The sequence below is a fragment of the Gasterosteus aculeatus genome, chromosome 4, assembly GCF_964276395.1.
Source record: "Gasterosteus aculeatus chromosome 4, fGasAcu3.hap1.1, whole genome shotgun sequence".
Classification (NCBI taxonomy): Eukaryota; Metazoa; Chordata; class Actinopteri; order Perciformes; family Gasterosteidae; genus Gasterosteus; species Gasterosteus aculeatus.
In genome coordinates, this window is record NC_135691.1 from 2,792,750 (window position 1) to 2,808,763 (window position 16,014).

At 47.4% G+C, this 16,014-nt stretch overlaps 1 protein-coding gene across 1 annotated transcript in view; it reads left to right on the top strand.

Moving 5' to 3' along the window:
• Positions 1–16,014, top strand: part of ldb2a (LIM domain binding 2a) — a 57,602-nt gene that overhangs the window by 15,425 nt on the left and 26,163 nt on the right.

Below are 16,014 nucleotides of genomic sequence, written 5' to 3' on the forward strand. Positions count from 1 at the left end.
TTGGTATCTCTCCTTCCTCTAACAATACTTTTCTCTCTGCATGTGGTTGTTGAACATCGGTGCCAAATCAAACGCAACTGCCGGCAACCTCTTTCTAACCATTTCATCACAGGCCTCTACTAGCGGACTGTGCTATTTAAATAGACATGTAAATGTAAACTGCAGTCTGGAAAATGGGGAAATTATTGGGTATATTTGTGTTGAAACGCCTCACAAATCATCCGCTTTCGTGGAGGAACGCGACGTCGACGCCGTGCAAGCTGTCGCCGCACTTGTTGCTGAGATGAGTTCGAGCGCGACCAAAAGTTCTACCTTCCAATAGAAATGAACCGTTGGAGAAGTTGTGTTGGTTCTTCAAGAGTTCCAGATGTAAAAGCCAGACCGGCAGTTCAAGCACCGGAGGGCTTGGGCCTCTAAGTGACGGATCACCACAGCTCTTTGTCAGCTGTATACATGAAAAACCTGAGGAGAGAAATCGCACACTGATCTTAAGATAAAGAGTTTGACTTCATAGAAACGCGCTAAATAGTTGCTTCAGTCGTGATTAGTTGAGCCATGAACTCACTCCGGGTCGTCTCGGATTCATTCGCCGTTTGGTTCCCGACTGCAGCAACAAACAATTCGCTGCGGCTCCGATTTTGCGGCTCTCAGCAGCGGCGTCGGCCTCGCGTGAAGCGCACTGATTGGAGCCAAACGCTATACGGCAAACCTCAAAAACCATAGAAAATGTAAAAAACGTAATACCGATTGCCGCGACACAAACCTCGCTTCATTAAAATATTAAAGACATTTGTCGCAGATCTGGTCGGGATATTTTCTAACTTTAAAGAGAGCAGCTGTTTCCAGTCTATTTCTATTCCTGGAACATCTGTGCAAAGTCACGACTGAGAACTTCCCCGAGTTTCACTGATAGGAAATACTTGCAGAATATAAATTCCTCTTTTTTGTTCCGATTGAACAAACAATATAAAATGTGTTAATTAGTGCCCTTCAGAGGTGTTTGTGAGACGCGTCTCCTGAGCCCGGCTAGCGTTTTCCAGCCTTTATGCTAAGCTAGCAGCTTTTTAGCTCTGCCTCCACATAAAAGGTTTCAGGAAATGTTTTTAACAATTCCGTCTTTGTGCCGAGAAGTCAAAGCCGGCAGCCACAGTATGTGGTCTGCGAGACATTGTTCCCTTGGTCTCATCTGCATAGGTTGGTGTCCTGATACCTGAAGCACATTGAATATCACACAGCCAGATAAGGACGTGGTGCTCTGAAATGAGCAGATGTGTGTGTGTCTGCTGTGTTTGTGAGAGGGAGAGGAAGTGGAGGATTGTCGGCCCCCGGTTTGCTTTTCAAATGTAAAAATCAGAAAATCCCCAGCGGTGCAGAGGCGCGGTAACCTCAACGCCGCGCCGACGATGACTCGCCGTCACTCGCGAGTCTTTCTCGAGTCCCGATTCAGGTGCGCTAAGTGACACGCAAACGCATGCGGCTCCCACCTCGTGTTCCCGGCTGCAGACCTGAAGACAACGTAAGAACCGACACGTACGCATCATGCTGCTAACACTTATACTAGTATTGATTTCAAGACACTTTGCAAAGTGTTTGTAGAACTAATAATTAAATGTTACTGCAACTACTTGTTTTTTTTTTTTTAAATCCATAAATCTGCCAATTATTTTCTCAATTATTTAGTTAATTTCATCCAAAAATGGTGAAAAATCAAGCTAACGTGTTGATTTTTCTTTTCCTTTTTGGTAGTTTGAATGTAAAAATGTTTGTGATGAAATGAACAGGAATCATTTTGAAAAAAAACCTCTACCTTTTCTCCCCGAAGCCTTTTTTCTTCACCTTTTTCTATTACACAGAATCATTCTTGTGGCACGGAGATTTCTTTCCTGTGTGATATCAGCGCGCTTTGGACTCCTGCATCCTTTGTTTCACTTTACTTTACTCCCGCTGCTCACTGTCAGTAACCAGAGCGTTCGCTCGTGTGTGTATATTTACACATATACAGTGTGTGTATGTATATATATATATATATATATATATATATATATATATATATATATATATATATATTATACATGCAGTTTTCACCACGCAGGTCAGAACAACACTGTACAGTAAAGTGCACTTTAATGAACACTCGTGCTGAGACGCTATTAAAGCTTGTGCTGCATCCTGGAATACTTCTTTTAGCTTTACTGCATCCCAAACTGATCATGTTATATCTTAACTAAAGAGAGAATCATTTTAATATTGACTTTTTATAAGTGTGTTGTATTTCACAGCAACAGAATGAGAAAGAAATGATTTTGTATATTCGATTTTTCACATTAAAATGATCACAACTGATTATTATATTTTTGCTTTTACGATAATTGCAAGGAAGTAATGCTTTAATTTCATACCCCTCAGCTGGGGAAAAATAAGAAAAGCCAATTCACCGTATCATTTTTTTATGACCCTGTGTGCAGCGCCTGTCACTCGTCTCCTCTAGGAAGAGATGCATCATATTGGAAAAGCCTGCGTGTTAATAGTCGGAGGACAAACACTGATTATTTATGCAGGAATCAGTTGTTAATCCTGTTGGGGGGCTGCTGATCCTCACATATATCGTATCTGATAGTCATTGAATGAGTCACGCATCGAGCAAACACTTCCCTTTGACACCTCGTACCTATAGCTTCTGGACGGCGACCTTCGACCGCTTGGACAACGTCTGCTTCCTTCTTCTTTTGAACGATTCAAACCAGACACCTTGTGCGCACAAGCCGCTTTCTCTCATTTTCGCTCTTGCTTTAAACTCAATGAATCCACAGGCTCTTTCTCATATAGTGCTGAAACAATTAGTGGATCCAGCAGCTTTCCACAGAATTAGTCAAAGAATCGGGAGCAATCAATCGACGATTCTTCCTCCTGAAACTGCACGACTCTCTTCAAAATCATTATATATATATATATATCTTTTTATTTTTATGGATCTTTCAATACATCCCTATTTGATTCATCAAAATACTCAGATGAATTGATAACGAAAGAGATAATTGCTACAGAATGTTTTCATTGGTTGTTTCTGGTGCCGGTTTATCCACCAACCTATCAATAAATGTATTGTTCTACCAACTAGAGACACCCAAACCGCCAAGGGACGGTTCGCTGAAATGACAGATTGTCTTAGGAGGCCGTCGCTGGCTGAGTGCTGTGTCACCAATAAAAAATCTGTTGTGTCTAATTCTAATCTACATGTATCAGTAGCAATAAGCATTCCAGAGGAGGACGTAAGCGGCTTATCCAGACATTCTTTCTTCTTTTTCTCTCCTTGTTCTTGCAAAGATTGGACGAGCGCTAAATGTGAGAATTGGTCTCCAGCACGTTGGACATGGTATCGCCTATGACACTACATTGCTTTGATAGAAGTTAATATTTTTAATGTGTGTGTCATGTGTCATCTAGGGGGGGTTGGGGGGGTTGTGGCCTTTTTGGTTTTACGCTCGTGCAGGGGTCCACGTTCTCCATCTGCGCCGGCCAATTATATTTTTCCGCAACAAATATTCAGCAACTCTATCTAATTATACCCCCCATTTGCCACGGCCTCAACATTGGCCCCGGTAGCTCGTCTGGCTCCGCAATCTACGAGGCATCTGATGAAAGCTGCACTCCATGATGCAATCAAAGAGCAAGGCTCATTTCAGAAGTAGCTGGTTCAAACAAGAGGGGGGAGAACTCTGCGTGTTTAGCGGGCTGATTCAGGGGAAACTGCAAAAGTGAATCACAACACATTTGCAATTCATCTAGTACTTTTTGCATTGCGGCGCGCAATAATTGCAGCGATAAAGTGACCAGAGCTAATAATGTTTAAGCAAGCGAGAGGGCGCAATGAGGTGGAAGGAAACGGCTTTAACGCGTTTTACACAGTTTGATCTGTGAGTATTCTTAATACACTAAAACATTAGTTTTTCACAGATTTTAGTCCAAGCACACACGTCATACTTGGATTGTTTGAGGCGTGTCCGGTGTGTGAAATACAAGAGAAACTTGTAAACTCTGCAGCAGAACAGTGCACACAGAGGGGCTTCATGAGCCTCTTGGTTTGCTTTGCATTAGTGCAAATGACACAGTTCGCAGTTTTACCTCATGTTAATAAAGATGTCTGAAATATATATATAGACCACATATATAATTGTCTCCTTTTACGTGTATTACTTCATTATGATGTTGGTCAGAACCTCCACGTGTCGTAACGATATTAGCAGCCAGCCTAGGCGTTAACCCGAGGCGGCTTCGGCCTTGGACATAAACTAAATGATGTTTACAGACAGGAGTCAATACGGTGTTTGTGTAAAATAACCTGAATGGAGGTGAGAGATGGAAGGATAAGATCTGACTCCCCCGCTGTTGAATAAAAGATTGACGGCGGAGGACTGAGGAAGGGTTAGTCCGAGGGAGGCTGTGTTATTGAATTGGGTGGTGGAATGAAAAGACGGAGCGGTGGAGTCCCAAATGAAGGCCCGGGAGTGCTGCAGCGCTGACTTGTGTGTGTGTGTGTGTGCACCTTATCTCTCTGCGAGCCGATGTTTGCGTGGGAGTGTGTGTGTGTCAGCGAGAGAGTTAAAAGGGGGGAAGTGTGTGTGTGTGTGTCTGTGTGTGTGTGTGGGGGGGGGGTTGTTTTGAAAGGAGGACGGGGGTCGGCTGTGGTGATGTGTGAGGCTGCTTTACACAGAGATGGATAGGACGGATTGAAGGTGCAGAGCGGTGATTGGCAGGCGGGATGATGCGGCCCCGGCTCAGCTGCGGCGGCGGCGAGATGCGGGCCGCCGCTGATTGACAGTCGGGCCGAGCTTCGGCATCCACAGCGCTGGGTCGGCCGCAAAGAGAGACACAGGGAGGGAGGGAGGGAGGGAGGGGGGATGTATTCATACCAGGAATACGTACAGTACGTAGTCACAACATTTTGCTTTCTGTTCCTGGAGAGTTCGACGCCGGCGTCTGTGGTGAACTCATCTTGTGGGGTGTTTTCACAATGGTTGTGCGACGATGTGCTGTAAGCTCCTGTGTGTTTAATTGCTTTGTGCAAAGGGATAATGATGATGAGAGCGTAGGAAAGAGGGCTGGATGACAGCAAACCCTTGAGAGAAAACAAACAATGAGTCATAAGCAAAGCCGGAGGAGGCTGGAGAAACCTATTAAATGTATGTGAGCAGGCAAAATAAAGTACATCTCTGAATAACAAACACCTCCCTCCATCCTTCACTTCAGCCGGAGGCTGCATCAAATGTTTTGTTTTCATTATTGATCCTTTTTAATATATCTTTTTCTTAACTTGAACGCTTTTTTTTTTTTTTTTTGCCAACCCAGTCTCACAGCAAAGCGTGTAAAAGCTACGTTGTGGAACGTGGTATTCTCACGCTTTTGGGGAGAAATTGTGACAATAAAACGCTTTATTTTGCAACTAGGTCACGTGACGTATCAAGTTTCCCTCTGCTAAAAAAAGAAAATCGCGAACTGTCACACAATATTTTACGGAAGCATCAGCATTTGTATGCATTTCGAGCGAGAAGTGTGCGTTATATTTTCATAATCTTCTATCAGAGAATGTAGAAGACCTTCCGTGTATTAGTTTCTAGTGACGTAGTTGCAAGGCAATGTAAATGACTGGGCCGAAATAAAACGTAGTATTGTCACCATTTTGGGGAGAAAGCGTGAGAATACCACGTTCCACATGTAGCTATGACACGCTTTGCTCTAGAATCTATTTAGTACCATTAGTTTATTCATGACGTACAATCAGCAGCGTTATTATTGTTACTGGAATGATCAAAGCTTTGAAAGCACTATTTCCTTTTGTTATTCACCTGCTCTTCAATAAATGATCGATGTCGAGGATGAAATATTGGGCCTTTTCTGACACTCAAGTTTGGCCAGTCGGTTTGTTCAGGGACGTCAGGGCTTTTATATTTCAGTCTGTTTTTTCGCAAAGCGATAAGCCCGTTATCGTTTCCTCCCCTCGGCGTCCTCCCCTGCCCTCCTCTCCTCGGGGGGGGTTTCGGACCACCGATCAGATCGCGGGCCGGCGGTCCGAGTCAAGAGTTGAGTCAAAGACGGTAAAGACGGTGCTTCTCTGTGCAGAAGCAAACAGGATGCTCATTTCTAAATGTCCCGGGTTGAAAACGATCAATCTATCTCAGCGCTATCCGCTATTTAATTTGTTACAGGATATTAAACATTTTACGATAATGAACATTTGCTTTAAGCGTTCCGGCTCTGACTCGTGATAAGTGGAAAACCATTTTTTCAACATTAACACCACGATTCACGGTCACTTTTGGCCTCAAAGCAGCCGTGACAACTGCAATTAAAAGTGTTGGGAATGGGCATCAAAGGGGAGCGGGAGGCGGAGGATGGAGGCTACGGGAGCCTCGGCCTTGATTATCCTCTCGTCCAAACCCGCGTTTTCGCAGTCGTACCGATCAACAACAGAGGCTGGAATCGAAGCGTTTTGGATCCGATTCCCTTTTAATGCGTCTGCGGGTGTGAGCACACGGTGTGCGTTTTATCAGAGGCTCCGGTGAAAATACGCGGGCGGCGGGCGCGAGCTGTGGCTTTGTGGCGCCGTGTGACCAGAGAAGAAAGAGACGGACCCTTTTAAAGACGCAACGTGGTTCTTCTGAGGCCGTCGTGGCTTCTCTTTCCTTTTAAAACAATATCCCGTGTCTGAAATAATTGACGCCGTCTCCTGCTCAAACAGCCCGGCGGGCTGAAAGTGAAGCACATTAGGAGGCTCCTGCAATTCATCAGCAAAACGGGGACTCGACTTAAAATGTATTTTGTTACTGTTTCGACGCTGTACATTTGATTCATTAAGTGCCGCGAGTAACTACTGACAACAAAGGAGGTGAAGGACAAATAGTTTTGTCTAAAAGGCCGGACTTTTTACGCAGTAGGACCGGCGCTGGTTTCAATATGTGTGGAAGCGTCGGAGTCGGAAGAACGGTCCAATTTGGGGAAAAACGCTGTATCAGACTTCAAGTTCTGCATTGATCTGAACGGGACTGGAAGCCGACCTAGTTTCTGAGCGGTCGCTTCCTTTTCGGGATTACGTGCATGACAGCGGGGCAGCGAGCTGTGACGTTTAGCCGCCGGCGCCAGGGCCCGTGATTTACCCCAAAAAATGTCTTCTGGACTTTCTTCTAACAACACGTGACTAATGGCTGGAAACTTTGCTTCGCAGCAAGTTTAGGATTCAAATTACGCACAATCTCGTAGTTCTTTGTGCTTTGCTTTGTAGGCAAATCTACCAAAACGGAAAGAAAGTGGATGTTTAAAATAGGGGGGGGGGGGCAACGTAAAATAACCTTCTGGATATGGATACCTCATATTTTATTCCGTTGGCGTTAGCGTTGTTTTTCTGGTCGGAGACGTGCAGCGGTAGTGGACACACACTTTGCGAGCCGTCAGTCTGTTGGGGTCCCGGGTGGCCGCATCGGGGTGGGAACCATTGTGTGCCGCTGACAGGAAGCAGGGAACAGCTATCGGGGGGCACCAGCCGTCCGTGAGGATGGGAGGTCCGCCGGCTTCCTGTTGCTCAACGCGCCGCCGCGCGAAACAGAACCAGCTTCCCGTTCCGGTTTGAGGAACAATAGATGTCGCAAACAGTCGTCCTCTTCTCCGTCTCGTCGTCCTTCCGCTCCTCCACCGCTCTCCTGCCTCTCTTTTCTTCCTCCCCTTGTCCTCTAAACCATGCTTCATGTTCCCTTCATCAATCCTTCTTTCCTTGCCTCCTCTCCTCTTTGCCGGCACAAGAAAAATACATTTTTTTTAAAGCATAACTACTTATTAAGCTTTTCAAATGGTTGTGATACACAAAGTTACACTAAAAGTGTCTCAGGGAACGTTGTCCCTCGAGGTCTCTTACGGGACACCTCAGCGATTTGTTGTTCACTGTTTGCTCACAAGTCACGATGACAAACATGCGGTTCGTGAAAAAATGAAGAGTGAGTGAAGTGCAACACAAGCTTTTAACGGCAGAATGTTCCAGAAAAGGTCAACAAGACGAGCTCAGAGAAACAGAGAGAGCTTTTATTAATAATGAATAACATTTTCACCCACACGCCGGAGAGCAGAACTCCGGCTGGAGAACACGCAGCGTATGCGTACACAACGCACGCACAACAGCACGTGCACGTGCGGGAAGCTCCCGCCGACGTGCAACACAAACACCGCGAGGCAGCGAAGGAGCTTGTGAGGATGCACGGCCCGCCCGGTCTCCAATGTTGGGTGTGTGTGTGTGAGTGTGTGTGTCGTAAAACACGAAAACGCTGCACGCGCACACAGCAGAAGTTATTGGCACACGAGATCCATATTTATATATAATACAGCGGTGGAGAACCGTCGGTCTCCGTAGTCTATGAAGGGGCTGCGCCGCTTTACTTAAGGTATTAAATGTTTATGCGGCGCCTTTTTCATCCCTCAATAACCCTTATTTCCACACACACACACACACACACACACACACTCGAGCTCACAAAGCGAGTGAATTCCTCGTCATCTTTTTAAAAAGATCAAAATATAACAGAAAAAAAAGAACAAAATGTTTGCTTGTGACAGCGATTCTCGTGACGGTAACAGTGTATGAAATTAATATTAATATGAACAAGTCAGCCATGTTGCCACTGTGGCTGGATGTGACCCCCCTCCTCCCCTCCTCCCCTCCCCTCCTCCCCCCCCCATTGCCCATCACCGGCCCCTCCCTAAAGGTGAGCCGCTGAGAGCCGAGCAGGTATCGTTGCCTCTTTTAGATCACCGCTCGATCACCGGAGGCCGAGCGGCGCAAAGCGGGCGCTCACTACCATCGATTCCGTCTCTGCAGGCGTCCCGAGTCCCGCTCAGACTGTGGCGCGTGTCTCCGTGTGTCTCTGTCTGCGTGTGCGTGCTGGTCTGTGAGGATCAGGCGCCTGGCGTCCGGCTGAAGAACGTTGGCTGGTGGAGACGGCGTTCATCTTTTGGAGCTCAACCCCCCCCCCCCCTCGAGCTCTGGCGTGTGATTGGGTGTCTCAGTGTTTGGGGGCGTGTGGTGGTGTCTTTGTCTCTCACCCCTCTGCGTGTTGTGTCCTCCTCGCTGCGCCCTGGTGGCGGTGGTGGTGGTGGTGGTGGGGGGGGGGGGGGGGGGGGGTGCTGTTGAATTATGGATGGAGGTGAAGAGGGGATGAGGGTTGGCCTTGAGGGGAGATACCCCTCTCCACCTCCTCCACCCCTCCCCCGCCGCCTCCTCTCGCTGCTGCGTTCCCTCGCTGCCCAAACAGTCGCCATCCACGCGTGGCCTGAGGTTTGATGAGTCTCTCTCCCTCTCTCCCTCCCTCCCTCTCTCTCTCCCTTGTTATATTCCCGTCCTTATCTCCCCCCCCGAGTTCTGCTGGGAGAGTCACGATGATAGAGGTCCGTTCAGCCGAAACTGGTCCGTGGATGTTAAGAAAACCAGACAAAGACGTTCACTATCTTGATTTTCTCCCTCTGTGAATCGCCGCTTTCATCATATTTTCTACGTTGTGTCGGACAAAAACCGAACAACAAAAATCAGTTTTGAAGAGCTGCGAGAGACAAAAGGAGGTGGCGGCGTGACGGTGGCGAGGAAGCCTGCACACGTCTTCTTCATCCCGTGAAGGAGACGCGTCCGGCAGCATCGTCTACGTGATGCGTATTGGAGCCGGTGCACGAGACGCTTCTGTTTTCTGCATCCTGGTATCTTCTCGTCTCCGTTGTTTTACATCCATTATACACAACTGGATATGAGTGGAGGATCAGGATTGTCCCGGTTCGACGTTTGTAATGTTAAACTGTGACCTGAGGGGCCGCGTTTCTTTGTCCTAAAATAATCCACAGCTAAGGTTTATTCTAAGAAGGATGCCACCGCGAAAATAATAATGCTTTTAATTGTCTTGAAATAAAGTAATCACACGACATGGAAGCGTACAACAGTTTTTCCTTTTGTAATTTATGACTTCTTCCTTCTTCGATGTTTGGGAGGGAGAGCGAGAGCGAGCGAGAGAGAATCAAAGTTTTATGACTGATGAATATTTTATGTTCTTGGCAGTGATTCCCACATTCTGGTGTGTGTGTGTGTGTGTGTGTGTGTGTGTGTGTGTGTGTGTGTAAGCGAATGCGCGCTGGGCGGTTTTAACCCTTTCCTCACCGCGCCGCGTTGTTTGCCGGCATGTACACGACCTTTGGTCTGATGTCGCAAAGGGCCGGCTCAGGTTTCACTTAACTTGCGTCGCCCGCGTTTCATACGTCCATTCGAAGAGTCACGCGTTCATTTAATAGCGTCGCTTGCTGTGTGAAATCACGTTCTTCGGGCCGAAAAGAAGAGCAGCTGCTGATTAAAAGATGAGGGTCAAAACCCTCAAAGAGTCGAGTTGGCTCTTTCCTTGGCCGTCGTGTGTTTGTTGGGTTTTCTTCTTGAAATGTGACTTTAGAAGGAATCCCCTTAATTGCGTTTCACGGTTAGAAATGTAAATACCTGCCAGGGGTCACAGTTCACAGTCCGATTAATCAAAGTGATTAATAGTGCGAACTTCTCTTGGTGGAAGATCAGTTTTGTTCTTGGCTCCACCGACGAAAACATTGACTTTATAGAATCTCAACTCGTCCTCTTAGAAGCTGCGTTGCCGCGCGGCTCGACCAGCGTTTGACTGCAGTGGACTTGACCACTTTGCCGACGATGTAACACCCGTTGACCCGGCCCGCGGGGGGGGGGGGGGGCTCTCGTGGGCGTCGTGAGTCGATGAAGACGCTACATTTGTTTGCCGAGTCGCGCGCGTCGTCTCACCGATCATCAACAGCAGCTTACAATAATCCATTTTTGACTTAGCTCATTGATTAAAACAAAATCCGTAGCTCCGAGCCGAAACAAAAATCAATTTGACCCATCCGAGGCTGCGGATCGGTCTGCTTCGGGTCCCGTGGTGTGTTTGCTCGACTCCAACCTCCGCGCGCGTGTCACCGCCGCCAGGTTACACGCCCCGGAAAGTCAGAGCTTATCCTCCGGGAGGGAGACCAAATCCCTGCGCCAGTCATTTCTCTAAACCACTCCAGAATGGAGTCACTTGAAGAGAGAGAGAGAGCTGAAAGCCTTAAAATGTACAAATGTAGAGCAGCAGTGTTACGAATCAAGATGTCGTCCCGCGGGGGGGGGGGAACAGATGCTTCCGACGATTACAGCGCTGTCAACACATCAGCTTCCGCCGGTGATCCCACGTGTCTGTTGGTGTTTGCTCCTCGTTTAGCTTAAGCAATGCGACGCCGCGTAATGCGTCGTAATAATGTAGGTAATGAGAATTGAGGACTTGAAGGGAAAATCGTTTGTGAATGTCTCAAAAGGAATTGAACCCGTTAACTATTGGTGCCTTGCTCTGTCGATTGACCTGCGCTAAAAGTCTGATGATTATTTTCAGGGTGCAGACGTTATGGATCATGGCACAGAGTCTACTTGCTCGCTGCCTTCTCATTTCCATCCTTGTCTCTCCTGCAGTGCGCAGAGCTTTTGCTGCATAATCGCCCACCGAGTATCTCCCGACTTTCTAGCCGGTTTTCTTTCTTCTTTTTTCCTTCACCGCTTTTAATTTGTCCGTACACTAGCAGCACGAGGATTTAATCATCGACCCCCCGGGACGGGTTGGACGAGCAGTCTTGAGTGGCCTGGATGCGACCGGTCTCATTCTGAATTTAGAGAAAAAAAAAAAATAATCTTACGATGCAAAAAATGATGATGGTTCAAAATTAGACACAAATGACGGCCCTTTTCAAAGGATGAAGGGTCTTTAATCTGCGGCTGATGAAATAATCGACCCCTCGATGCAGGAGATTGTCTGTTCTTTGCAGGTGTTAGATGATGAACCTTGACCTCTTTCAGTCCTTGTGGACTCCGACATCCTCTACGTATGTTGACAATAAGGGTTTTTTGCTCGTTTTTCAGGACAGAATATTTCCCATCCGATCGACAAAGAAGCAATTTGTGCTCAGATGTTAAAATGTCGAAATCTTTTGATACCTAATCACATCACGGCATTTTGCCCTGACTTATTTATGTAGTTAACTAACGCATGTCGGCCTTTCTTTACTTTGCTTTGGTGTTCCTTAAAGGGTTATTTTGCAGACATTTGAGAACTTTTTTTTTTTTTTTTCAACTTTTGCTTGAAAGTTGCCAATCTTTGTAATAAATCATCGACCCAGAAATGACATAAAGTACTTATTAAAGATGAACGAGCAGGGGATGACCATCATATACTTTCATCTTGTACCCGTTTACCTTTTATTCACATGGTGATTTATGACCAGACAACAACTGCTCCGCACACCAGAGATGCATCTCGAATTAATCTTCAGGTTTTACCGGCGTTCAGGTGACGTTCACACGTCTTTGTGGCATCTCCCGCCTGTCGTTAGGAGGAGTGAAGTGTTTGTTAATATTCAGCTTTTCTTCATAGTTCTATAGAGACACAGACGAACAGAAACCACGAAAAACATGCTCTGCGATTTATTCAGTAACTTCAAAGGTCTCACCTGTTTGAATGCAACGTTTTGCATTCAAATCCTTGAACGAAATAATCGGCCGGTCTCTTTATTCATGGCGGATGCTGGAGGTGATAGTTCACTTTGCAGGCGCATCTCTGCGTGTTTACATGTGTCTATTTTTCTCCGTGCATGTGGGTGTGCATATTGTTTACGTTGCTGCCTCTGCCCCCCCCCCCCCCCCCCCCCCCCCCCCCGGCCTGGAGCAACGTTACTCTACACGTGGTGCTTTGTACGTGTGAGAGTGTTGGAATGGACAACTGAGGTTTATCCAGCTTACAACATGTAGCTCTTCTCCTCTTTGCACCATGGGTTTCACCTCATGCACTGATACCAAACCGTCAGGCACACTGGATGCACACACACACACACACACACATGCACACACACGCACAGCACAGACGGATGCACGTGCACATAAATAGTATCCACATAAAACATGCATCCATACATGAACATCGTTCACACACATGTGCATTTATATTGTAAGATAAATAGAATACAAGAGAAAAATAGCCACTTACTTCGCATGCTTTTATTCTTCATTCGTCATTTTTCATGCATTATATGGGGATTATTGATTAAATATGTAATGTAATAATTAAATAGTGCCGTTTGCGGTTAAGGTATTTCTTTTCGCTGTCAACAAATCCTCTTGCAAAGACCAACAATACTGAAAGAATCGAGTAAGAAGTCTGTGTGCTGCCGGCTGGATGTCTCCATATCACTCACTGCTGCACTGTGCTACGTCCCATTATCACAATCAGCATGGGGTCAGGGCCACATAATGTGTGTCTCATTAATGTGTGTTAATGCACAGCTGAAAGTGGTCCCCCACAAACGCACCAAAAAGCTGCAGCTTGAGAAGGTTGTTAACCCTTTTTTGACAGAAGCAAAACTAAACGTTGTGACCCGATTTTTAGCGACGTATTGTACGACGTCAGTAGGAAGAATGTGCCAAAGCTTTGAGACATTTTGATTGCATTTGTTGTGAATTACTACGATATGGAATAACGTGTTTTGCGCTTTCTGCACTTATCTCGAATGTCAACACACACGCGTTGTGTGTGGGTGTGTGTGTGTGGGTGTGTGCACATGTGAGCATAAGCCGGGAATGCATTCCATGAATATGAATATTAACCATATATGGATACAATTCTGGTGGAATGTGTTCTTGAGTGTGTGCAGTTGATTGTTTGTGTGTGTGTGTGTGTGTGTGTGTGTGTGTGTGTGTGTGTACACAAGTCAGCGGCCCTTGTTTCTTTCTTCTGGCGCCCTGCTCTCGCTCCGGAGCAGAAGAAGAGCTCTCTCGCCGTCTCGCTGGCGGAGGTTTGCTGGCGGGAGTCGAGAGGGGGGAGAGGGGGGACAGTCCCAACAAAGTGGCATGAATTAATGTGACTAATTAACACCACGTTAATTATTTGTAAATTGCATGTTTGGGTCCACGTTACTTGAGAGGCATATGCTGCTGCTTGTCGTGTTCGGCCAAACGAGTGCCAGCTAATCTGCATCTCTGGAGGACGAGCCAATCAGCACGGGGCAGGAGAAGAGGAAGAGGAAGAACAAGAGATGGAAAGAAAGGGGGGGGGGGGGGGGGGGCAGGTTGCCAGCAGATATATTTGATCTCGTCTGGACTGCGTGCTATTTTATGTCTGCCGTTTGTTTGGCTCATCGGTGAGTGTGTGTGATCTGACTATTGAAGGATGAGTGATGATGTCGTCAACGTGCGGCTGCAACGTGCGGCTGATGAGGCGCCTTTTTTTTGTTGGCGGCGTTGATCATTTTGTCCTTCGTGTCACAGCGGACTTCTTCTTCTGCCCACACTTTGTTCTTGTGTGTAAAAGAAATTCTTCTTTTTTTTGTGGCGAATCCTCGTTTTAGCCACTGGAACTGGTTGTGCGTGACAAGTTGGTTAATTATTTCAACAGAAAAATCATTCAAATGCAATTAATCATTGAAGTCATTTATCAAGATCCAAAAATCTCGGCCTAACATTGACTGAATGTGAATCTGAAGATGTTACCTCGGACTCTTGTCTGGGTGCAGATAACGATAATTGCCACGACACGTTAATCTGCCAATTTGTGAGCTATTCAGATTTTGTCCACTCGACGTTCCAAACCCCAAAAAGTAAACAAAGTCGTAACGTTTAAACCGGAGAAAAAGCAGAAAACCCCATTTTCAAAGACGTTCGTGCTTTCGTTCCCGACGGCTTCTGAACACGAAGATGGAGAATAGAAAGAGCGGAACGTCCTTCGAAAAGGGCCCTCGAGCAAGAAAATGAGGCCCGCCGCACTACGGCGACGCAGCTAAAGTGCTAGCTGTGCCGCGGTAAACACGCCAGTGGGGGAGCCGGGAAAGCATTTGGAGGGAAACGTACGGCTGCCGCGCTTGAAATGATGCAGAAGCTGCCAGTTACACGCGTATCTGCCACGCCGTCGCCCCGGGCTACGCACGCCGGCTTTCATTGGGACAGTCTTGGTTGAGAAGACGCGACCAAAAACTCCCGCTTGGCTCGGCAGGAGACGGCGGGAGGCAGATCTGTGAATTCACCTGAGCAACCCCCCCCCCCCCCCCCCCCCCGTCCCGTCCCTCCCTGCCTCCCCCTCTCTTGCTGTCCCTCTCCCTCCCATTACTTCTCAGTGAGTCGTCTCTCCCTCATTGACAACCCTTATTTTTTTCCGTCTCTCTACTCCCTCGCTCTCTCTCTCTATTTTCCCCCCATCTCGATCCCTCTTCAGCCCACCTCCAACCCCCACCACCCCCACAAACACACCACTCCCCCACATCTACCCCCCCCCCCCCCCTCGTCTCCTCAGAGCTCCTCCGCATTAGCAGTCAACTCCACTCGCAGACGTACTTTGTTTTTCAACCGTGGTGGAGACCGAGCGAGGGAGGGGGCGAGATACAGAAGAGAGAGAGAGAGAGAGAAAGAGGAAGGGAGAGAGAGAGAGAGAGAGAGAGAGAGAGAGCATCGTTTACACAGCCATCCAAGCCGAGCGGACCCTGCAGCCACCCCCCTCCCCTCCCCCCCTCCCTCCCTCCCTCCCTCAGCGACTGCTCACGATGCCAAACATTTTATGTGTTATTTAGTCATGCCTGACTTTATCGAATTTGAAAAACATGCCAGTCACGGGTACACTCTCTAACCCCCCCACCCATCTCCCTCGTTGTCTCCCCTTTCCGAGTCACCCATACCCTCACCCAACACCGTCCTCATCTTCCTCTGCCTCTCGCTCAGCTGAGACCATCCGGGTTTGACCTCAAGAGCCTCTGGAGCCACTGTCTTTGGGGACATTTCACACCGAAATGAAGTTTTATTCCAAGGCTTTACCCCCCACCCCCCCATCCCCCCGCCCCCCTTCACGCACACCCATCGCCTCCCGACCACCCACCCTGGGGGAAGGAGAGAGAGAGAGAGAGAGAGAGAGCAGAACACTGTAACATGGATTATTTCAG